A 26,634-nucleotide genomic window follows, 5' to 3' on the forward strand; every position below is an offset into this window, starting at 1 on the left:
ATGTATTAAAATATGTTTTATTGTTTTATACGTTTCTTATAAGGCTCTATGCAGTCAGCCAGGGCATCTGCTTAAGGTGCCAGCAAGTCTGCATAGAGTCCATAGTTCAAAGAGGAGACAGGATGTTGAGAGGTGTTGGGGTGCTAAGTGGATGGGGCAGGGCGGAGTACTGAGTCAGGAGAACAGAAACCCCCTGCGGGGAGGATCCTCTGGTCTGCCAGACCTAGTGGAACCTACCCAGTAGGTGGCAATGGGTTGACTGCTGGAAGCGGCAGAATGTTGGTGCGTTTCCCATTGGTCAATTAATCTGTCCCGTCATGGGGCATCCCGATCCGGCTTGGCACGTCACTCCTCTTATGCCAGCCACGAGACAAGCCCCTGTTTCTATTGGCTAGTGGGATAGGGTTCCCACGCTCTGATTGGTCGCTCCTCCTACCTCCATGCTAAGGATAACTTAGCGGAGTGTATGTAAGGAGATGGCCGAGGCAGTGAACAAGACTTTCCAGGCCATCTAGTGACTTGTGTCGATGAATCTAAGGCGGGCTTTTCAAAGTTGCTTTGTAGCGAATGACAGAGCAACCGGCTTCATTTTGAAGCTTGGAAAGTCTGCTAAGTCAGATGTGAGGACCAAGTTTTGAGAATTGATCGTAGCGATCGCGGCTGGGAAATAAAGCTGAAAAGAGGACTAGGAGAACCGAGTGCATATCCCGTCAGGGTAAGCTCATCCAAGCGGGAACCCTGCACCTAGGAAAGCCTAGATTTTCCCCCAGATCCCCAGTAAGTGTATTTTTAACTGTTTCTTGTGTAATTCTTCTTGTTGTACGTGGGTTTACCAAAATAAACACAATTTGTTTTTACTACCTTGTTTAGCCTAATGTATGATTCCGGTAATATATAAATGGTGTTAAAATTCCTGGTCTCCTGGGACAATCTTACAGTAAGAAGAGATGGAATTAAATGAAGTGGAAAACGTTTCAAAAGACCTGCCTTAAACTAGTACAAGACAAGGAAGTACTCAGCCTCAGATGAACTGTATGTCTGCCCCTGAGCATAACCAATTTAGTAGAGGTTTTCATTTATGGTTTAGAGACAATAATTCATATTTAATTTTGAATTTTTTTCTGCTGAATGTATTAGCTTCTAGTAGTAATGGAATTCCCAACCTTTGGCAATAAATAACACATCTTGTACTATTCAGCCCAAGTTTACAATCTTTTCTGAAGTTTATTACCACAATCCAAAGACGTTCTACTTTTCTTTCTCCATAGCCTGTTGTAAATCTTAAGATCACATATAGTGACTCGTATTTCAGAGAGGTGAGTCATTATGAGAAACTGGATGTACATATATATATATATATTGTCCCAGGATAATGGGCAGCTTTCTGTCTAATTTATAGAAGAAAGTGCAGACTTAGTGTGGAAGTGATCCGCTCCACAGTTTAACAGTCACTAAGGCTGGAGGATAGGAAATCCATACTAGACTTTACAAGGGTGCTGGTTTCTTACTCACCTGCTCACCTAATTACTAGAATAGGTATTTAGAGCAGAGAGGGTTGCTTTTTCAGTCTCTCACCTAGAGCCTGGAGGCTGGGCGCATCGCAGCTCCTCTGCATCCAGTTTGGGGAGGACGCACCCTTCACAAACTGCAGCATCTGAGGATCTAATGGGACGCTGTCCCCATCTCACAGTTAAGGACTCAATGTTTTTCTATATCTGTGTGTAATTTTTAAGTTGGTAACTGGCTTAGCCAGACAATATTGCAGATAGGGATATGCATGTGAGTTAGACTCCTGACAGGAGTAGATATTATTATGAGTTTATTTTGTTCTTAATGTGACGGTGTTTAAAAATGTGTACTGTCACTAATGGAAGAATAAACCGCTGAAGGTTGAGGGCTAAGTGAACCCTTGTGTGTATTCACGTGTTTGTCCCCCTTTTATGCAAAACAAACCCCTAGAAGACTGTGTCAGGAAGAGCCTGGGCAAGCGACAGCACTACATAAAGGGAGCTGTTTGCCACATATGGTGGATGAGTGCGGGCAGACACTATGAGTTTGAGGAAAAAACTTGGGAATTTAAAATGGCCGCCCGGCCGAAGTAAAGTGCAGAGTCTGCGAGTGAAGTCTCTCCCACTGTTTATGACCAGTTGTGCTTACAGTATACACAGAGAATGTGTGAAGTGTGGATGCAATAGCACCCAGAGCTAGGTAGATGAAGATATGTTTAGGCCCTGAACTCAAGCAGAAAAACAAAATGTAAGTATGGGTCATTTAGTCCAATCCTTTGGCCAAAACACTACAAGCCTCTAACCATGTCAAGGTAGACTCTATCAGCAGGTCCTACACTACCAATTTTATACATGTCCCAAATCTCATACTGTTCGCTATATTATTGTTATGTTTGCTCTTTTCTCTGTGCTGTGGAATAAATACAAAAGACACAGTATAAAATTGGTAGTGTAGGCTTGATTTTTTTTTTTAAACGATTGAACTAAATAACCCATACTTATGAGAATAACAAAGAGAAAAAACAGGTAGTAATGAACTAAATAATTTGACATGTTGGATGTAGCATCAGGGCTACTTTATCTATTGATGTTTACTTGAGGTCACTCTCTGAGTAGCACTCCAATTGACATTAACAATATAAATATTTTATACAGACAGAGTTACTGAGAGAGGAGCACTGTGTGGATTTGCCATTGTGCAGGAGGTTAAACTCCTCTGTAGAAGCAAGCAGCAGGTGCAGTTAATTAAGCAGATTGAACTCCTGATTAAAAGGGGTTTTAAAAGACAGTCAGTCAGCTGTCAGCTGATAGAGACTTTCCCCAACCAGGAAGGAAGCAGGTGTGTACAGTTGCCCAGCCTGCTGGACACAGGTATTATAAAAAACAAACCTGGAGCTAGTGATGAAGGGTTAAATATAAAATATAAAAATAGCAACTCTAAACCCAAATGGAATTCCCCTCTAAATTCACAACAGATATAGCAAAGGAATAAAGGAGCGCTATTTAGTTATGCAAATAAGTGCAACTAGAAGTGCTAATAAAAGTGCAATTAATAATGCTGATATTGTGCAATATAGATTCCGTGCAAATAAGTGTAACTTTTAAAGTGACAAAAAAGAAGACCTAATGCAAAAGAAGACACTTAATTTTGTCACTTTATGTTGTCATTAGAAAAATAACTTGATTTCTTCCTCCAGTAATCATATGAAAGAAAGAAGAAGAATCCAGTAGTAGAGGTTGACTAGTTTTATAGTGGATCATAAAATAGAACAACTGGTTGCACTCACATTTTAACATGCAAAACAGGCATTGCATGGGCCCTATAGTGGTCTTTAGGTGGTCTTTCCTCAGTGGTTCGATATTGGATCGATATTGCTGTCGGTGATATACAGTATATTCACAAATTGCTGATTTTATTCTTATCCTTGCAGTGAGCTTGTTTCCATGCCCGTCTTCCCGCACCTCCCCACCCCCTCCCACATTAAATGTTATTTTTTATGCTATGGGGCGTGCCCTTTCTTTTATCTTCCCTTTTTAGGTATACCTTTGGATGTGGTTCATCCTCCTGAAAGCAGCCTAATCCCCTCTACCTGAAGCGTTCTCTGTATCATCAAGGAAACACTGATTGGATATTTCAAGGGACTGGTTTATCTCCGTTTTGTTGTTGTTTATTTATTTCATTTAGTGTCACATTACATCTCTGTACAGATATAATCCCAATTGATTTACATCACGTTTTTTCAAACACTTTAGCACCTTTTGAGATTTTATATTTGAGCACAATATCACTTTATATTTAACTATTACAAGTATATATACACTATATTATTGGTGCTACTATATATCCTTCATATATTATACTGTATAATGGGTTTGGGTTTTGAGCTTGCTAAAACTGTGTATGTGCTGGGCAAAGTTATGTTGACAATACATGGTTATGTTAAATTAAAATGTATATTTATATTTCATGGACAGTTACAGACAATATACCCAGGCCCTATCCTGAGGCTGAGGGACTGAGAAGGAGAGAGCCACGACATCCTCACTGGCGTCCGTTGGTGCTTGGGGAACATTAACCCTGAAATGCTTGTTTTATCTGTCTTAATGTACGTGTAACGGTATTTCTGGCCCGGCCTGACCCACCCAATCTCACATTGGCCCCTGTGGTCTAACCGGTCCCCATTATTAAATATTATAATGTTGTATAAAATTGTTTAGATCTGCTATACCCAGTCCTGTTATGCAGTTTTTATTGTGTTTTTAATTTATACATCCACTGTGATGATTGTGATGATTGTGTTACTCAGGTAACCTGTTGTCCATTTGATTGGGCGGTTATACAGGTGTACTGGATTAACACACACTATTTAGGATGTCCTTTTCAACTGCCAGGTCACTCTTTGACAAAGGTCCTGCGGACCGAAACGCGTCAGAGGACCTGACAGCACGCTGTTTGAATAAAGTCTACTTTTAATCCACCATCAGCCTCTCTCCATCCATTGCTGTGCTGCCGTTTGCCTGTCCCGTTTGCGGGAAGATTTCTCTATCTACTCTTCACTGCAGGCACGCCGGGTAGGTGCTGAGTCCACACGCTGATCCCACGCTGTTCCTCGTCATTTCGGAGCGACGCCTGAGCCGCCGGTCATGTGACCGCCCTCTGCGACTGTGCTGTTGCAGGAGGGTTGGCGGCGGAAACATCCACGCTCCACACGGGAGCCAAGGCCATAGCATCTGGCCCAGCGTGGCAGCAGAAAATACCGAGGCACAGAGGATCATATCAAGATCTAGTATTCCACACCACCACAAACCGTGAGTCTTTCTATCTCGGCGTTTTGGAGCTCATTCTGAGCCAGCCGCTGGGAGAGACATCAGGTTATACCTTTATGCTTTTTACAGCAGTGTGGTATGGTTTTCATGACTTTATCTTTTCAAGGCTCAAGACACCACCCGTTTCATTCTATTGAGCACCTAATGGGTTAAAAAATTTACTTTTTTGACCTGGGCTTCCCATTACAGTGTGGTAGTGTCTGGTGGTGCACCTGTTGGCAACAGGACTCCCGAGTCTCCCGCATGATGGTGTGTGGGGAGGACCCGTCCAGACAGGCAGCTGAGGTAGTGTGCTGAGTCTCACCTAGTTCCAGTGCAGCGCCTCCACCTCATCAGGGTCCCTGCGTCCGCAAGGGGATGATCCTGTTGAGGAACTCCTCCGTGGTGCTCCTCTCTGTACATTCACTCCACACATGTACACGAGAGAGTTTGTGAATGAGAACATCTTTATTGTCGATGTGGGCTAGCTGCCCCTTGCAGTATAGTCTTAGCCACTCATTCTGTAGTCAGTGCCTCCCTTTAAAAGGTGTCTCTCTCTCTCTCGGATAGGGATTCCCTATCCCCGCAGGGATCACTGCCCTGTGCCAGGTCCCTGGACACAGTCTCCTCTAGGTCACTACAACATAACCTCCAGTCTCTTAGGCTAGTACTTGAACTTGGATGCAGATCTCTGACAGAACTCCTGCAGAGCTCCTGCAGAACTCTGGCTGAACTGAACGTAGATCTGTGCAGAACTAACTTTAGGCTCAGTGCTGTGCCTTATGTATACTCTGGAAGCTGACACACCTCTGACATCACTAACCATGGAGTCAGAGCATGTGACCACTCCCATCCATACACAGGGCACTCCACCAGGGTGTGAGGGCAAACCTCCATAATTACTGCTGGCATGCCCACAACTTACCAGGCCTTACTGTCAGCAGGAGAGATGACTGTAGCCATTTTACATGTCCGCTACATTCTCCCCCTGGTGAATCCCATCGTCCTCGCTGGGACCTAAATTTGTATACCCTTTTCCAGGAAGCACTGAAATACAACACATAATTGGTTAACTTTTCATACAAATATTCATGGTGTATAACAAAAATGACTGCAGTACATTCCGCCAAGCCCGCCCCGACCAGCAGCCACGAACCCGCGTAATGTATTAGTACCCCCTAAAAATAGTGATTCGGGTCAGGTTTCTTGACCTCTTTTCCCCCCATATCTATGACCGTGGCGTGATAATGCCTAGGCAGTCCCCTCTCAGGCCTATATGTCACCCGGTGCTTATAGATATTTCGGCCAATGCCCCATACCCGCACTAAGTGCTCTATGCGCTCCTCAGCCTTCTTCCCTATCACGGAACTCCCTCTTCCCACTAGGTGCATTTCTATGGCCTCCCTAAGCCACCTATCCCGGTTGTCCTCTATCTCATCCATGAGAGGCTCAGGGACATACGGGTACTCCAACCCATGGGAAGCTTTATTCCGAGCCATTATGGTTCTCTCGGCCCTACTAATTCTAGTCAGGTCAGCCTTACCTGCCCTTCCAGGCAACACCCATGATAGGGGCTCATCAGGGTCCACGGGTTCTGATAGTATACTAGGACCCATGGGCTCTATTTCCCTATTCTCAATCTGCAGCCACCGCTCCTGCAGCTCTCTGTCCCTCTGTTCTGGGGTAAACTCTCCCACAGCCCACCAGTAGTCCACTACATCGTCTCGCCGGATGAGGAACCGAGTGCGGTCCATCCAGGCGGAGTACCCTTCAAATAATGGGGCCCACCAACGGTTCTCCTTAAATCTATCTGACCTCCCTGACTCCCTATCATCGTCTATGGAAAATATCCCCGATGACCGTGCGGATCGCGGCAGGAACCACCTGGACGACCCCGGGGCCCTTATCGCTGGCTCCGGTGCCGCCGTGACCACTCTCAATTCTCCCCCTCCCTGAGAGTCACCCTCCGTAGCGCCACTGCGCTGTCTTTCCCCAGTCTGTCTCCCTTCTCCCCCCGATGATATGTCCACGGACTCCAGACTAGGCGGGGAACCCGGGGACCGTGTGATTGGGGCAGGGGTTTTAGCTAAGGCGGGGTATTGGGCGGATGGGCAAGGAATGGGACCCCACGGGGTTACGACCCGTTCCTGGCTGTCCGTAGACTGGTCCAATGAGGACACCTCACCCTCCTCAGTCCTTGGATCGCCCCTCCAACTCCTGGGCCTTGTAGGTGATCGGGGACCTTCCCCCGATCGCCGAAGCGTCGCTGCACTCTTCCTTTAGGTTCCGCTGTCGCCACCGGAAGTGATGTCCTCCCCGGAACCGGAAACACCGTCATCGCGGGTTGGACCCCCATTCGGGATCTCTTCCTTAATAACGACATCCGGAAGCTCCGCCGTCGTCCTCACCGGAAGTGATGCCGTCTCTCCACGTGCGCCTGCGGCCTGGCATGGCCTCTCCGCTCCTACACCGTCTGCTGGAGCAAGGTAAGTGAAGGGACTCCTCTTACCCGTCCGCAGGGGTGCCGGCGTCTCTCGGCCGTCGCCACAACATTCTGAGGCGGAGGGACTCCGTCTCTCGGCTCGCCGATCTGCGGGGGATGTCCTGTCTTTCTGACAGCTGCTAGTACCACGGGGTGTCGTCCTCCCCGGGTCTATTCTGGGTCTCGCTGCTACCTCCGCAAGTTCCCGGAGATCCTCGTCCGAGTATTCTCCCTTCTCGGTGCGGTCAGGAGGTGACCCGACTGCTGCGGTTGCGGCTGACCCAGCCGACTTTACCAGCTCCAGTCCCCTTTCTCCGGGACTCGCACGTCCTATCCACAGTGCGCCAGGGGACTCGGAAGTTCGCTTAGCCTGGTCTCCCGGGGGGTCAGCCGATTGTATAGGAATAAACGTTGGCATAGGCCATAAGTACAGTGTCCCGCAAATGGGGCAACGTGCCGCCGTATTGACCGTGCCTCCGGGCAGCCCGCATTGTAGGCAGAGCCCGACCACCGTCTCGGTGTTAGCCACCCTTACTACCAGTAGCCCGCCGGGTACTGAGTATGGCTGAGTGGAGACCATAGTTCCCACAGCGGAGGGGCAGGCCATTCTTTTTGTAGGGACCACTTTCAGTATGGGTCTCTCCAGGTCAGTGGTTCCTCGCAACTGACCAGTAGAAGCTTCTGGGCCAGCCACTTCCTGCTTCGGCTCCTCCTTTCGCTGACATAGCTGGAACCCGCCCCCAGGGGTTGCAATTATGGGCGGGTCCCACAGGGGAATATCATGCCCCTTAATTAAGGCCGCGCCTCTCTCAGTCCTGGTGGGCGCGGTCTGCGTTTTCGCGCCAGTTTCCTCCTCAGAGCTGGATTCTTTTCCCGCGGCTAGTTCCCGCCTTCTCCTTGCAGCAGCTTTGCGTGCAAAATATCCCTCTTTCTTGCAAATCATTTCCGCGGCCGGAACTACCTTGGGTAGTGGCGCCGTCTGGATATCAGTCCCTGGGCCCAGTGGGTGCATTCCCACAGGCCATAGTTGAAAGTCACTCCCCCTGGTGGAAATCAGTGGAGGGTCCCATAGACTAAGCGGTTGACTCAGCACAGGGGCTGAGTTAGTCACTGTCCATGCAGGCGCAGCCATAGCTTTCGCGCCATGCCCCCCATCAGGGCGGGGCTCTGCTGCTCGCGCCATTCCCAGCAAACTCTTTGCAAGTCCTGTATCAGCCAAATTTTCTGTGACTGGCCCATGCGGTTTCCCTAGCAAGCGGGAACCGCCATTTTGGTTGGCTTTTAAGCCCAAAAAGTCATTTTGTTGGTTCTCCTCGCGGGGTTCTCCCCCAATTATTACAATTTCCTCACACTCTTCAAGGGTGGCCCCTCGGTGTCCCAGACAGGATAAAAACGGGGCAGCCACGGCCTTCGCTCCGCTCCAGAGCAGACTGGTTAACGATAGCTCAGCGACAGTTTGCTCTTCAGTGGGGTGCACGCCACGGGTGTCCTCCCCATCAGCCTCTGGTCGCCATTTTGGGTTCTCCGCACCACGCGGATCCTCCATTCTTTGGGTTGTCACACTCTCGTACCAATTATCGTACATGGGGCTCCGCTCTGCGGGGCAGCCTCCACATCAGTACAATAAAGAGTTGCTCAGATGCACCACCACATGTGTACCTGAACTAGGCTGGACTCATGTTGCACTACCTCAGGCTAGGCTCACTTTCTCAGTATCTGCTGTGACTCCTTCCTCCCAGTCTGTGCTCCCTATGGTAAGTGTCTGGAATGGGCTAGGTACTCTGGCTCTGCCATGCAGTACTTGGGGCGTCTACCTCTCTTGGTCAGCCTAGCGCAGACCCTCTCCAGGATTCCTGACCAAGTTACAGGCTTTCCCTTCTGGCGTCCTACCAACTAGCACTGCCTCAAGGTGACTCGGTCAGCTATAGCCCGGCTCCAGACCCCTCACTCCTTTCAGGCCCCTAGGTTGTCCCTGCGAACTGACAATATCCCGTCAGCCCCTGACCACCCCTAGGTCCGTCCCTACGCAGCACAGAGTGGCAGCAGACTCTCTCCCTGTTTCCAAGTGTGCCTAGCTAGAGCCTGTCCTGTTGACAGATCTGATCTCAGCAGCTCGCCTCCAAATATAACGGTATTTCTGGCCCGGCCTGACCACCCAATCTCACATTGGCCCCTGTGGTCTAACCGGTCCCCATTACAGTGTGGTAGTGTCTGGTGGTGCACCTGTTGGCAACAGGACTCCCGAGTCTCCCGCATGATGGTGTGTGGGGAGGACCCATCCAGACAGGCAGCTGAGGTAGTGTGCTGAGTCTCACCTAGTTCCAGTGCAGCGCCTTCACCTCATCAGGGTCCCTGCGTCCGCAAGTGGATGATCCTGTTGAGGAACTCCTCCGTGGTGCTCCTCTCTGTACATTCACTCCACACATGTACACGAGAGGGTTTGTGAATGAGAACATCTTTATTGTCAATGTGGGCTAGCTGCCCCTTGCAGTATAGTCTTAGCCACTCATTCTGTTGTCAGTGCCTCCCTTTAAAAGGTGTCTCTCTCTCTCGGATAGGGATTCCCTATCCCCGCAGGGATCACTGCCCTGTGCCAGGTCCCTGGACACAGTCTCCTCTAGGTCACTACAACATAACCTCCAGTCTCTTAGGCTAGTACTTGAACTTGGATGCAGATCTCTGACAGAACTCCTGCAGAGCTCCTGCAGAACTCTGGCTGAACTGAACGTAGATCTGTGCAGAACTAACTTTAGGCTCAGTGCTGTGCCTTATGTATATTCTGGAAGCTGACACACCTCTGACATCACTAACCATGGAGTCAGAGCATGTGACCACTCCCATCCATACACAGGGCACTCCACCAGGGTGTGAGGGCAAACCTCCATAATTACTGCTGGCATGCCCACAACTTACCAGGCCTTACTGTCAGCAGGAGAGATGACTTTAGCCATTTTACATGTCCGCTACATACGCATAATACTCACCTTACTTTATTGGTTACTAATATAATTTTTAATACACTATGAGCATTGTGTGCTGTGTTTTTTGTATTTCTGTCTGTTTTAGGGGGTACCTGAGCCATCCCTGGTGCCACAGCTGCAGACGCTCCATATTATCCACGTTAATTAAAGGTCACCCATTTATTACATCACATAATCACTTCACCTATATATTGATTGTAGTTGCGCACTTATCTTTTCACTTTTTTTCACTACTCTATTGCTCTTGGTGTAGCACACTTTCTCATTTATCTGTCACCCTCTCCCCCAAAATGGTTTGGAGTTTGGTCAATTGTAGACAGAAACGTGATGATAATTTTGATTTACTATTCTCTGAAAAGCATGTAGTGGTCCCTGAGAATGGGGAAGTGAAGGGTTCAGTTGAGAAGCATTTTAAAGTTTTAGAACAATTACTCTTGACCGAAAATAAACTGTATCTTGAAAAAAGAACAATACAGAAATATGTAGAGTGTGAAAGAGCCCCTAGGGGCCTACGTATTAAAAAATTACCTACTTTCGGTAAAGATGATCTACATTTCATGAAGGAATGGAACAGAATCTTAGATGATTGTTCCATGGCCCTCATGAAACTGATTATATATGAGAGAACTAAGTCTTTAAAAATCATTGATAAAGAGGTAACAGGTGTAATTAAATTACTTGAGCCACTTGTAATTGAACATGACTGCTCAGAATTAGAGCATGACCTCCGCATGAAGCTCGAGCATGCGGAGGATGTGATCTTGAAAAAGAAGCATGAGAAATTTTACAGGGACAAGTCTGATTATGACAACAACAGACAGAGGAATTGGGCAAAGGATGTGGATAGGGGTAGACCCTTAAAAGCTCAATCCCAAAATAGGGAAGGAAGGGACTCCTCTTATTCTTTAAATAGATCTAATAATCCACACAGATATCCAAAATCCCATATCTACCCTGATGATAGAGGATGGAAAAATCAGCCCTATGGGGAGAGAAGGGGTCCCCCAAGATATGACGAGCATTTCCCTCCTATTCGACATGAAGGGCATTTTAGAAATCCGAATTTTAAAGGGAGAAATTATATTTCCAATTTTAGGTATGGTCAAAAAGAATTTGATACCCATAGGAACTCTAGACCCTATAAGCCTAGCCCAAGATATCAATCACCAGCTCAACACTCCCCATCTTCTTTTTTAGATTCTGTCAAGCAAAGACACTTAGATCCACAAAAAAGGGAGGAGAATATGGAATCCTCTCAAAAACTCCGGTTAGGGGAAAAAAAGAAAAGAACCCTACCAGAAGAGGAATTAGAGGAGGGGCCAGAATTAAAGAAAAGAGGCTACGAGAAAGATGTGTGACATCTCCCTCGCGAGGGATATTTAATTTATCCTCAGTAATTTTAACCACTGACCAAAAAAAGGTTTTGGATAGGGGTTTGACATTTTCGCGCTCCTGCTTGCCAAACTCATTTCAATTATAAACAGACCTTCAAAAATTTATGCGCAACCTCACACTAAAAAGACACTTCATCAAATTAGACATGGAAGGTAATGAAGTCCATGGTGAAACATTAGTGTCTACTATTTCACCTGAGGTTGCTTTAAGTGAAAATATAGGACTTGTTGCAAGCCCGAGGCACACTCATTTTAAGGGAAAATCTAAATTTTACCCCTCCCACTCAAAAGGTCATCATATTGAGACCTTTTTTAATATGGTCAATAACGATTTTAATTCATTGAGTAACAACATTAAACCCAGTGATATAAAACATAACCTCACGAAAAATGAAACGCTGGCGCTTAAATTTTTAAAGGAGAACAACAATCTCATCATCAGACAGGCCGATAAGGGAGGGGGTGTCGTTCTGCAGAATCGAAAGGATTATGAAGGAGAGGCACTTCGACTCCTGAACGATACCACCTCCTACACTAGGCTTAAAAAAGATCCAACTAGTGAGTTTTTGAATACACTTAAAGGCCTACTTAATCAAGCCCTTACTTCTTGTGTTATTACTAAGAATGAATATGAATTTCTATTCACCAGCTCCCCTAAGATCCCGATATTTTATCATCTCCCCAAAACCCACAAGTCAATTACAAACCCCCCTGGTAGACCGATAATCTCGGGAATAGATAGTTTAACAGCTAACTTGTCACAGTATGTTGATCATTTTTTGCAATCCTATGTGGAAAAACTCCCTTCCCATCTAAGGGACTCCACCTCAGTGCTCAACCTGTTGCAGGACCTGGAGTGGAAAGATTCGTATAGGTGGCTGACATGTGACGTGCAGGCCCTCTACACGAACATACCACATAAAAAGGGCCTAGCATCTGTGGATTTTTTTCTATCAGGTGATGTGGAACTACACCATTTAAATAGAAGTTTCATTCTGGATTCAGTCCACTTCATTTTGAAACATAATTATTTTATGTTTCTGGATGAATTCTTCCTGCAGGTTTGCGGAACTGCAATGGGCACTAGATTTGCCCCCAGTTTCGCAAACCTGTACATGGGAGAATGGGAATACAAGTTTATTTTGAACAATAACCCCTTTAGAGACAATATTATTATTTGGTGTCGGTTCATAGATGACATTATATGTCTGTGGAATGGGGATCAATATTCTGTAAATCTTTTTTTGAAATAAATTAACAATAATGATAGGAATCTCACTTTCACTCATGTGGATCGTGTTAGGGATATCAGTTTTTTGGATTTGAATTTGACAGGATCTGATGAAGGGAAGCTTGTCAGTAAAACCTATTTTAAAGATGTTGATTCAAATAACCTATTGATGGCCTCAAGCAATCATAAAAAATCTTGGATCCAAAACATACCTGGAGGTCAGTTTTATAGATTGAGGAAAAACTGTAGTTTGGACACAGACTTTGAGAAACAGGCTGGTGACCTAACCGCAAGATTTTTGGAAAGAGGTTATCCTTTAAAAAAACTTACTGATGATCTGGATAGGGTAAGACAACTACAGTAGATAGAAAGCAAATGCTAGTTCCAAAAATTAAAGAACGAAACAAACAGGAAAAGCGTGAAGGTAAATGTTCTGTTGCTTTAATTACAAATTTTAATTCAATGATTTTGCATATTGAAAAGATTGTAAAAAAACACTGGTCAATTCTGTCAAATGAACCAATCTTGGGGATCCACATCTCGAAGTTCCCGAGGTTTATATACAGAAAAGCCAAAAACCTGAAAAACACTCTGTCCCCGAGTGACATCAATATCAAAGGTGCCCCTGTGGGAGATAAAAGATGGTTGAGCACTAAACCCTGTGGAAATTTCAAATGTGGGAAATGTTCAGTGTGCAAACATTTGCACCCTGACAGTAAGAATTTCATATGTAAGAAAACTGGGGAAATCTATGACATTTCAGATGTTATAAATTGCAATTCCGACCATATAGTTTATTTAATTGAGTGCCCCTGTGGCTTGCTCTATGTAGGGCGCACCAAGTGCCAATTAAAGATACGTATTCAAGAACACATACGAAACATAAAAAATGGTCTTTTTAAACATAGTCTCTCAAAGCACTATACTCTGCACCACAATAAAGATCCCTCGTCTTTGCATTTTAAAGGCATCAAATATGTCCCTCACAATAGAAGGGGCAGTGATAGGGTGAAGGCTTTATCATTCCAGGAGACCTTCTGGATACATAAACTGGGCACATTACATCCAGGAGGCCTCAATGAGGATATAGATATATGGTCCCTATATTGACCACTGTTAATTGGAGGTATAGGATAGTTTATCTTTTTTTAAGTTTTTTTTAGCATGTATATCTCTAATATTTTGTGCTGGTTTTTATCTATATTCTTAATTTTCTACGTTTTATCTATTTATTAAATCATTTTTAATGAATTTTTAATTCCATGCTTCTTTTTCAATGTAACTATTTAATATGTGTATAACATGGATTTATACATATATTTTTCGATATAGATGCAGCTGTTCAATCAATTATGTACTAATGCTTTTTCTCTTTATTTTAGAGTCAACACACACTGTTTGTGGTTTTTCGTGTTATTTTATGTTTAATAAAGTTTATTCTATTGTATTAGGTTACTAAGGGCAATGTGTTTGCAACCGTTGATCCTTGGAGTAATTTGACTCCTCCCCGCTGTCTTGGGATTGGCCGCCGTTCCCAATTGAGGGGCCAATCGATGATAAGCGAGGGGTATTTAAATGCTATTACGATTATGAGTCAATATTCCCTGATGAAGAGACCCCTGTGGTCTCGAAACGCGTTGGATTAAAGACTTTTGGCGAACCCTGAACTTTTTACCACTCTCTGAGAACCGGGCCGGTGTTCTGTAGGATTGCGACGCGCTGTCGCTGCTGTGTGACGTCACGGACCCGGAAGCGCCGGATCAGATACCAAACAGCGTGTGCTCCGCTGCTACAGAGACTTCCACAGTAACAGACATCACCGATCTGCACGGCGATCTGGCTGGACTGTCTGTTACCTGATCGGAGACTACATAAGCCCTATCCTGAGGCTGAGGGCTGGACTGCTACCCGATCGGAGACCACCCAGGCCCTATCCTGAGGCTGAGGGACTGAGAAGGAGAGAGCCACGACATCCTCACTGGCGTCCGTTGGTGCTTGGGTAACATTAACCCTGAAATGCTTGTTTTATCTGTCTTAATGTACGCATAATACTCACCTTACTTTATTGGTTACTAATATAATTTTTAATACGCTATGAGCGTTATGTGCTGTGTTTTTTGTATTTCTGTCTGTTATTAGGGGGTACCTGAGCCATCCCTGGTGCCACAGCTGCAGATGCTCCATATTATCCACGTTAATTAAAGGTCACCCATTTATTACATCACATAATCACTTCACCTATATATTGATTGTAGTTGCGCACTTATCTTTTCACTTTTTTTCACAGACAATATATGTTGTGGGCGCATGGAACAGTTGCAGACAAATTTTAAAATGTGAGACAGCTGAAGTCTTAAAAGAACATAGACTGGTGGCAGCTTTGAGAGTCTCTGGTAGGTTTTCCAGTAATGAGGTGCACGGTTACAGAAGAAAGAGCACCTGGGTTCTTACTGTAATTGAACCTTGGGACTGTGAACAGACTTTTGGTGTCAGACCTAAGGTGATAAGTGCTGCATGTGGTGGGGTGAGTAGCTCTTTTAGATAGCTGGGTAGCTGACCCAGAATTTTTTTAAAGGCAAGACAGGAAAAGCATACCTTTCACCTGGACTTAAGAGCTAGCCAATCTAGATCTTGGAGTATTTCACAGTGGAGTGGGTTGTAGTTACATTGAAGGATCTTTCATGGCATGCAATAGCAGTGTCAACGCAGAATATCATAAACTATCCCACTGTAATGCACAAGTGGGTTTCATAGCCTTGCCTACATCTGTATATAATAACCAACCATCTATAGCCCAATTAAATGAAAACAACATTGGTACTGTTTTCTTCTGGAAGACAGAATGCATGTTCTGAAATGAACACTTTTTTTTAATGTCAAATAGATTCCATACTGTATATGAAGAATCACCTTCATCAGGTCAAAAATCACGTTATGTATGCGGTTAAGAATTAAGTAATTCATCCTTTTTAGATACAATGTTTATGTCACAGTAACAAGGCTTATAGACTGAATGTCTAATTCCATACAGATTTCTTCTTGAAGATGAAATGAAGATCCCAACTTGTATTGTATGATTATTTGTCTGTGTCATTTAAGTCTGTTCAAAATGCAATGTTTCACAGGCTTTCAAAATATATGTGATCCATACTTTTTGGCTTCAAAATATTATAGACATTCGACTCTTCATGATTGACCAATATCTTGTTAATAGTTTATGCTTTTGTTATTGTTTGAGCGCATCAATGTATTGTATTTTGAGGTGTAAAAAAAACAAAACAAGGATCACATATAGATTCTACCTTCTGACTATTATAGTTTAGTAAAGAACAATATCACTCCTTGCTAACAATAAATCTATTATTTGATTTTAATATAGTACAGTATTTATTTTCTTCTGTAGAAAATGTTTATCTCTCAAAAGCTCTCATTATTGATAATCTATAATCAAATATATAATCCATGCATGATGTAATATACTGTAACAAAATGCAATGATTTATTATTACTACAGTCACTACTCTCTAGTACAATGAAAAGAGAAAAACATCTCTATATACTGTACCTCCAACTAAATCCAATTATATAATTTTAAAAATGACTGCCCTCTTACACGTCAGTTACAGCATATAATCAACATTAACAATAAAAACCATTTAATCATATTGGTGAACAATTATTTCTAACAGTTTTTGTGTGCATTTATTTTCTGTAAGCAATTAGTTTTACCACTCTATGGTGCAACTTTTCACAGCCCAAAATACATTTTAGTCTACAGTATTTTACATCAATACATAATATTCAAAGTTGCTGTTACGTCAACCCAGCCATATACTGTATTAACAGGGTATATTCAATATGGTTCTATATACTGTATCAGTGAAAGTATATAAATCTGTGAGGACACATGTAAATAAGTGCTAGTATATATAAATAAGTAAAGATATATGGATCCCATCATAGTGTAGATAAATAGTAAACAGCATAAAAACATAATTTAAATTACTGTACATTTAAATAGATAGAGGTTTTGTGTATAGACTACCCTTCCCATAGAAATCAATAGGTTATTATGAGTCTCCCATATTCATAATAGGATTTACCTCTATAGCTACATTTACTTGTGCTAGTATATTAAATGATCATAACGGTATATGACATATATAAATCATATTTAAAAACAATTCTATGTATATTGCAATAAATCAAACATGGTGCAGTAATTAATAGTCAGCAATTAATGTAGGTGTCTTTAGGCTTTTGTTAGATTCAACAATCTTCTATATATATATTATAGTATAATATAATTATATTTATAAATAATGTAATTATAATTATATTCCATTTACTGCTGGTGGAATATACAAAGAACCATCTGAGTGTTCTCGCTACTTCATTTCTATACTCTGCTAGTACACAAATCAATCATTTACATTAGTTTTAACACTGTTACATTACACCGGCATTGTTTAACATGGTTAACATACAGATACAGTAACACTATCTATGAAAAGCCATTTTGTGTGTTTGTTAGTACTCTGGTTCATGCTCAAGCAGCATGTTTAAGGCAGATTCAGAATCTCTAACCAAGGGCCTCATGCAGTAAGCGCCGATAAGGCTTTTATCGGCATTTTCCCGCCAAAATTGGATTTGAGATTCAGTAGGCGCCGATAAGTGCTCAAAATCGGCAGTTTTTCTTGCCGAAAAAAATTTATCGGCATGCGGCTGCCGATAACCCACTTATCGGCACTTTTTGAAATCGGCTGTAGTCAAGTAGCCCCGATCAGCTTAACGGTGCTGATCGGCACTCAGAAATGGAGATTTCATCGGCAATTGGTCCCACCAACTAAAGTTGGCAAGTTGGAGGGGAGAGCGATCGGCAAGGTTGCCGGGACGGCACTTAGAAAAAAAACCTCATCTCTACATCAATGGAGTCAATGGAGCGGGGACTTATAACATTATAGTAATGTTTACGTTCTATTGCTCATAATACAAATGTGCTTGGCATTACAGTGTCGAGGTCATTCACTTCATCGTGTCACCCCTTACGTTTATTATTTGCTTAACATTGTACTTTTATATGTTATGATGATTTGCGTGTCACATTAGTCTTTATGTTATGATGTGTCAAGGGAAAATCCTATTCTCAACTCTTAGAGGAACAGGTCACATCATATCAAACATGTTACTTAAGTGTGCTTCAATTTATTATATGATGTAACACATTTCACACATCTAACACATCCAGCGTATAGTAATGTTGCTATACATTATACAATGCTTGTAATGTGTAACGCATGATCAAACGTAAATGTAGCTGTTTGTTTTCATGTTTACATGTACTTTGTGACCTCCCTCTTTTGATGATGTCCGCAATTGGACACTCAATAACATTGCATGTTTACATTGTACACGATGCATTACAATCACTTCATGCTAACTTATACACACATCTAGAATAGTTACTCATTTTTACACGATTGAAACTGAATCAATAGCAACTATCCTGATGCCATTAAATTATGCATTTGCACTTAACAATTACTTCATGTGAACAGGTGACAATAACATGCCAAATTACACATGTTGCAACGTAGTTTCTCAACGTCAATGTCATGGTTGTATCCTAATTAGATGACTGAGTGTTGCGTTCTGAAGTGGTACATGCATTACACATTCCAGAAATACTTGACAATAAATGCTTGGACAAATCTTAACGTTACATCATTCTCAAATATCATGATTGCCTGTTGAAGACACATAAATAATTATTTTAATTGCTAATGGATACACCGCAGAGATCCTGATGGGGTGGAGGCGCTGTAACCGAATGTGAGTAGGACACTAAGCACACTACCTCAGACGCCTGTCATGGTGATATTCCCCATACCAACCAAGCAGGAGACTCAGGAGCCCTGTTGCCAGCAGGTGCATGACACATCACACAGACATGTAATGGGGCCAGTAGACCATGGGAGCCAATGTGAGATTGGGTGGGGGCCCGTAAAACCGTTACATGCCCATCTCCCAGTGCAATTAACTACTCACCACCAATGAGAGAATTCAGACATGCTAAGTGAAGACAGCTGAAAGAAATGCAGACGTCACAGAAACATGCACTGAACAAAGCGCTCCCACCCACGCACAGGAGTATTGACCAATCAATAGTACCCAGCCTATCACAGCTCTCATACCTGTTGCCATAGAACACATTAAGAAAACATAGCATATGCAGCAGTATGAGGTAAAAAAGCACACAATCCCAATGTGACCCATGCAATCAAAGACCCTCCTACCAATGCGATCCCACTACACAAAAGTGACACCACTATCAGGTAACAAATGTATCAAGAATTGAATGATGACAGGGAAGAGGGTCAGGGGGTGAAGGAGCTGAGCAATCAACCTCATATAACTATGCTACTGCAATAAATCAAGGCAGGTAAATGCAAGATAAAGCTATGAAAAAGATATAAAGAAAAACCTGATCCACAAATACATAAAGCAGCTCAGCAGTACATCAGGGAGTACAAACATAGCCCCAATGATCGTTTCGCAGCCTCGGGGCTCAGGACGGAGCGAGGCAGCGAAACGATCGTTGGGCCTATGTTTGTACTCCCTGATGCCTCACCCTGATGTACTGCTGAGCTGATTTATGTATTTGTGGATCAGGTTTTTCTTTATATTGTTACATTCCATCTTTATGTCTTGCTCATGCATGTTACTGCAATAGAACAGGGGAAAACCCGGGCGCTCCCTCAAAGATGTATGTTTAACAGGGGAAATGTAACAAGATGTTTACAACCTTAAAGAAATATATAAGGATACCCTCAATTTCGTCGTCTCTTCCTATGGCTCTGACCCCAATAGGATCTATCCAGAATCCTGTTGGTACAGGGATACAGAAAGAAAGGGGGAGCACAGGTTGAGGGATTTTGTTATGGTATGTATAACCTCGAATACATGATGGTGGGGGTAATACATAAATAAAAACACACTTACACAGCCTGTCACATGAAGGTTTCTTTGTGGTCTTCTCTTCTCTGTTTCTGCTGGAGTGGCTTTTCTTCTCTTCAAGTCTTGGTCTCTTCTTTGATTCACCAGCAACTTTCTATTGGGATATCCCCCTCAGGACAAACAACTAGATAAACAAATATTTTAGGGAAAATACATATGATAATGGTAAGTACCAGACTGTGATAATAAAAAGCAGGAAAAACTGCAGTCACTCACACAGGCAAGTGTGAGTGTGATCTTGGGGGAAGGTATCCCTTACAAATAGAGTCTCAGTACTATGTGTCCTTTAGACACTGAGAAAGATGGTGGGGATAAATATCAAATAGATATGGATGGTAAGATAGTACTCACACGGCCTCGTGTGAGCAGGCACAAGTAAAGGTTTCTTTACATTCTTCTTGGGACTCCAGTGCTAACTTCCAGATGTATAAAGAGTAGCAAGTAGCCCCTCCCGTGTAGTGGTGTAAACAAGGTAAAGTCTCAAGTGGAATTGACTGCCAATTGCTTTATTGGAACTTAAACAATTAAAAACACTAAAAAACACTTGATCAAAAGGTATAAAAACATAGAAAAATAAAGCCAGTCCTTAGGATAGTGATCGTAGGGTGCGTGGTGCGCAGCTAGCTGAAGCGGCGTCCGGGTATAGTGCTGCGCTCCTGTAGACCTACTCCTCGACGGTGGCTGTGTTGGTCCAAACTGCTTAAAGGTAAAAACAACGCGTTTCGCCCTTTTTGGGCTTCCATCTACGAAACGAAAAGATACCTTCCCCCAAGATCACACTCACACTTGCCCGTGTGAGTGACTGCAGTTTTTCCTGCTTTAAATTATCACAGTCTGGTACTTACCATCATCATATGTATTTTCCCTAAAATATTTGTTTGTCTATTTGTTTGTCGTGCGGTGGATATCCCAATCGAAAGTTGCTGGTGAATCAAAGAAGAGACCCGGACCTGAAGAGAAGAAAAGCCACTCCAGCAGAAACAGAGAAGACCACAAAGAAACCTTCATGTGACAACATTTACACGAGGCCGTGTAAGTGTGTTTTTATTTATTTATTACCCCCACCATCATTTATTCGAGGTTATACATACCATAACAAAATCCCTCAACCTGTGCTCCCCCTTTCTTTCTGTATTCATGCATGTTACTGTTTGAAAGCGTTTTTCCCACTGACATTTTGAGAGGTGGCATCAGGGACTGTTTTAACTTACATGTTTATTTGTGAGGCTTTCAATAACATTTATATGTTTATATTATCTTGAGTATATCTGAGTCCTACTTTGGAACACTCTTTTTCTTTTTTGTTTCCATTTATGTTTGTTCCAAGCACCTTTAGTGGCTGTTATATTTTAGTCTATTTACTAAGTTAGATACTCTTCATTTTATCAGTCTGTGGCAGGAAATTCTTGAGAGCCTTCAAATGGATACTGGATCACCATCTGAGTACTTATTATTGCTTATGGAAATCATACTGCATAAGAATTTCTTTAAATTTGAGAAGTCATATTACCTGCAACTCAGTGGTACGGCCATGGGGTCAAATATGGCGCCGGCGTACGCAAACATATTTATGGATGTGTATGAGCATACGTATATTCTACACGACAACCCATATGCTTGTTACATAAAAAAATTCTTCAGATATATCGATGACGTGTTTATGCTCTGGGGAGGCAGTGCGGAAAACCTGACATCCTTCATACAAGCGCTCAATATGATTCCATCAACTATTTGATTCACACTGAATTACAGCTAAACGGAGATATCATTTTTGGACACGGTGATATACAAATCTAAGGGAGTGCTAGCTACGAAGCTATTTCGAAAACCTACAGATAAGAACTCACACTTGCACACGTCTAGCCATCATCCAGCGCCACTAAAGAGGGATCTCCCTTTTTCCCAGCTCCTTCGGTTGAACAGAATCATCAGTGATCTAGATGCTGTGGAGGGCACCCTATTAACTATGGCTACTTGTTTTTCTGACAAGGGCTACAAAGAGATGGATATACAGGAAGCACTGGCGAAGGAACGGGTACTTTATAAGAACCGTCTTCTCGATGTACATGTTAAAGAACATAAGGCTAAAAGATTCAATGTCATAAGCACGTACAGCACGGCTTCACATTACATCAAGCGTAGCATTAAACGTAACTGGCATATCTTAGCTAATGACGTTTGGACCGGTGCCCTGGTCCAGGAGCCACCATTGTTCTGCTATCGACGTGGCTCCTCAGTGGGGGATTTGGTTACCAGCTCTGACCCCGTAGACAAATACTGTATTCTCAACCAAGCACTTGGCCTGGCAGGAAACCTGGAGCATACCGATGCCATGGCTGTACGAACAGCCAGTTTGTCCAACAAGGTCCAACATACAATCATCCTCAGAGTGGGGTTCCTATCAAAATCAAACAAGTGCTGAATTGCGAATCTAAGTACATAGTGTACTTTATTAAATGACCATGTGGGCTATTTTATATTGGCAAAATGATCAGAATGTTTAAGGAGCGGATGGCTACTCATCGTTCTACCATGAGGAAGGCACTACAGAGTAGCTTAGAAGATCAAGACTTGAAGTGCCTACCTGTGGCGAGACATTTTAAAGAATTTGGGCACTCCATACTGTAGCTACGCTTAGATGCATGCCCATATTGCAAGTAGAGATGCCCCCTTGGGGTGGTGACCGAGATAAACTTCTGCTACAACAAGAAGCGCGGCTGATTTATGAACTAAGGACTGTGGCACCTTGTGGCCGTAATGAGGACCTAAAACTGGGTTGTTTCCTTTGATCTATATATATATATATATATATATATATATATATATATGTTCTGCTTGTTTGCTGATCTTTATTATTTTTTCCATGTTGGTCTCACTGTGCATGTTTCTCTTTAATTTTCTTCACCTTGATGTTTGGTGTTTTTTCACTCTGCTCATTATGGAACTTTAGTTATATAACCTCTGGTTACAGTGGCTGCGATGTGGGGTACTATTTGCAACTTCTTTTAAACTATGATTGCTGATATTTGTGCATTGGGGACAAACAGTATGTCTTTGTGTACTGTTGGTCTCTCGTTAGCTTTCATGCCTTTGCCTTAGACATGTATTAGTAGCGCTGAGTCTCTGGTTTGTTTACCTTTAGACCCAGCGCATGCGCGCTCGGCATGGTTACCTTGGCTGCAGAACTACGCTATAGCTACTTGTGGTGTAATTGCGCAGTAGCCAGTTTTTTATTTTTCTTAATGTGTTCTATGGTAACAGGTATGAAAGCTGTGATAGGCTGGGAACTAGCTGTCCACTGATTGGTCGATACTTCTGTGAGTGGGTGGGAGCGCTGTGTTCTGTGCATGTTTCTGTGACTTCTGCATTTCTTTCAGCTGTCTTCACTTAGCATGTCTGAATCGTCTCATTGGTGGTGAGTAGTTGATTGCACTGGGAGATGGGTATACTGTTTAAGATTTCTGTTTGTCAGTTTGCCACTGCACTACCTACCTGGAAAAAGGTCCCTCCCTGAGGACTGAAACGTCGGTAGCAGTGCCAGGATATTTTAATACAATATGGTATGCTGTCTCTTTTTACCAGCGTCAAATCTGCTTTATTTGTACTATTGAATTTATATGGGACAAGCATCTGTACAGTATATATGACTTGGTTGGTGTGTACGGGACAAGCATCTGTACAGTATATATGACTTGGTTGGTGTGTACGGGACAAGCATCTGTACAGTATATATGACTTGGTTGGGGTGTGCATTTCTGGACTTCACTATATATATAGTATATATATACTAAGTTAGATACTCTTCATTTTATCAGTCTGTGGCAGGCAATTCTTGTGTGTTGATGTATATCAATTCAGACATGCTAAGTGAAGACAGCTGAAAGAAATGCAGAAGTCACAGAAACATGCACAGAACACAGCGCTCCCACCCACTCACAGAAGTATTGACCAATCAGTGGACAGCTACTACCCAGCCTATCACAGCTTTCATACCTGTTGCCATAGAACACATTAAGAAAAGAAAAAAACTGGTGACTGCGCAATTATACCACAAGTATATATATATATATATATATATATATATATATATATATATATATATATATATATATATATATATACAGGTAAACCCCGTAATAATGCGACCCGTTATAACGCGAATCGGTTATAACGCAGTTTTCACATGGCTCCCGTTTAAAAAAAAAAAATATTTTTTTTTTTTTTTGCACACTGCACACACTGCACACACTGCACACACTGCACACTCTCACTGCACACACTGCTCACTGCACACACTGCACACACTCTCACTGCACACACTCTCACTGCACACACTCTCACTGCACACACTCTCACTGCACACACTCTCACTGCACACACTCTCACTGCGCACACTGCACACTGCACTGCTCACTGCACACACACTGCTCACTGCACACACACTGCTCACAGCACACTGCACACACTCCCAGCACTCACTGCACACACTCTACACTGAACACACTGCACACACTGCACGCATGCACACACTCTACACTGCACACACACACTCCCACTGCACGCACACACTCCCACTGCATGCACACACTCCCACTGCACGCAGACACTCCCACTGCACGCACACACTCCCACTGCACACACTCCCACTGCACACACTCCCACTGCACACACTCCCACTGCACACACTCCCACTGCACACACTCCCACTGCACACACTCCCACTGCACACTGCACTGCTCACTGCACACACACTGCTCACTGCACACACACTGCTCACTGCACACACACTGCTCACAGCACACTGCACACACTCCCAGCACTCACTGCACACACTCTACACTGCACACACTGCACACACTGCACGCATGCACACACACTCTACACTGCACACACACACTCCCACTGCACGCACACACTCCCACTGCATGCACACACTCCCACTGCACGCAGACACTCCCACTGCACGCACACACTCCCACTGCACACACTCCCACTGCACACACTCCCACTACACACACTCCCACTGCAAAACTCCCACTGCACACACTCCCACTGCACACACTCCCACTGCACACTGCACACATCAGACACTCCCAGCACTCACTGCACACACTCTCACTGCACACACTCTCACTGCACACACTCTCACTGCACACACTCTCACTGCACACTCTCACTGCACACACTCTCACTGCACACAGCTTTCACAGCACACAGCTCTCACAGCACTCAGCTCTCACAATACACTCACATGTCAGCAGCCCACCCCTCCCCTCACATGTCAGCAGCCCACCCCCCCTCACATGTCATCAGCCCACCCCTCCTCACATGTCAGCAGCCCACCCCCCCCTCACATGTCAGCAGCCCACCCCCCCTCACATGTCAGCATCCCACCCCCCTCACATGTCAGCAGCCCACCCCCCACCAGCCCGTTTTTCACACCCCCCCCCACCAGCCCGTTTTTCACACCCCCCCACCAGCCCGTTTTTCACACACACACCCCCACCAGCACGTTTTTCACACACACACCCCCACCAGCCCGTTTTTCACACACACCCCCACAAGCCCGTTTTACACACACACACACACACACACACACACACACACACACACACACACACACACACACACACACACACACACACACACACACACACACACACACACACACACACACACATCCTCTCTCCCCGGTTATAAGCCTAAGCCCCGCCCCCTCATTTTTTGACCTCTCCGGAAGAAAAAAACACACGGCTGCCGGGGGCTGAGAGGGAGGGGGCTGGGAGGGAGGAGGGATGAATCGCCGCCGTTTTTTAAACTTTTTTTAAATTTATTTATTTAATTAACTGGCGCCCGGCCAGAGTCATTGCGGGCCCCACAGAGAGGCCAGAAGGGCCGCATGTTGTGCAGGCCTCTTCCTTCCTTCCCTCCTCCCTCCCGATCAGGCACGCGATGGCCATTTTTTTTTTTAAATTAGCGCGACCCAGTTACTAACGCGGTGGTCTCGGGGTGGACCCCGAGGACCGCGCTATAACGGGGTTTACCTGTATATATAAGTGATAACAATGAAAATAAAAGGCAGCGCCCTTGTTAGCATACACCTACAGTATACCCTGCAAAACAGAACTCACACTGCAGGATGAAATACCCACCACAGATATATAACAATGCTTCTAGATTAGCAGGAAACCAAGCAAATTGCAATATAAAGGTGAAAAAACAAAATTGTGAAAAAATATTTTAAAAAAATTAAAAATATAATAAAAAATGTATGTTGGCAACAAAAACAATAAAAAGAAAAAAGAAAAAATACCTATAAAAATAGTGTGTACAGTATGTCTCTTTTGTATTGTAGACAAAAATGTATAATCAATATGAATTGATGTCCATACAAATCCTTAAAATTGAATTAGAAGTCCTGGGCAGCTTAATTCTTGGGATCTCCAACCTCCCAACGATACCTAAGAAGATGGAAGACTTCTGAAACCTGGACGTCAGCGTGGTGCATGGGCTTGTCCCATAAATTGCTTATTTTAAACTGACAAAGTGTGAGTTGGCAATCGTCTGTTCATGTTAATTAAAACCTTTTAAATCTGAATAACACTAGGATCGAGCGCTTTTTCTTTCTTCTTTTTTTCATATATATATATATATATATATATATATATATATATATATATATATATATATATACACATCAACACACAAGAATTGC

Source organism: Ascaphus truei, chromosome 2 (assembly GCF_040206685.1).
Source record: "Ascaphus truei isolate aAscTru1 chromosome 2, aAscTru1.hap1, whole genome shotgun sequence".
In the NCBI taxonomy this organism is placed as follows: domain Eukaryota; kingdom Metazoa; phylum Chordata; class Amphibia; order Anura; family Ascaphidae; genus Ascaphus; species Ascaphus truei.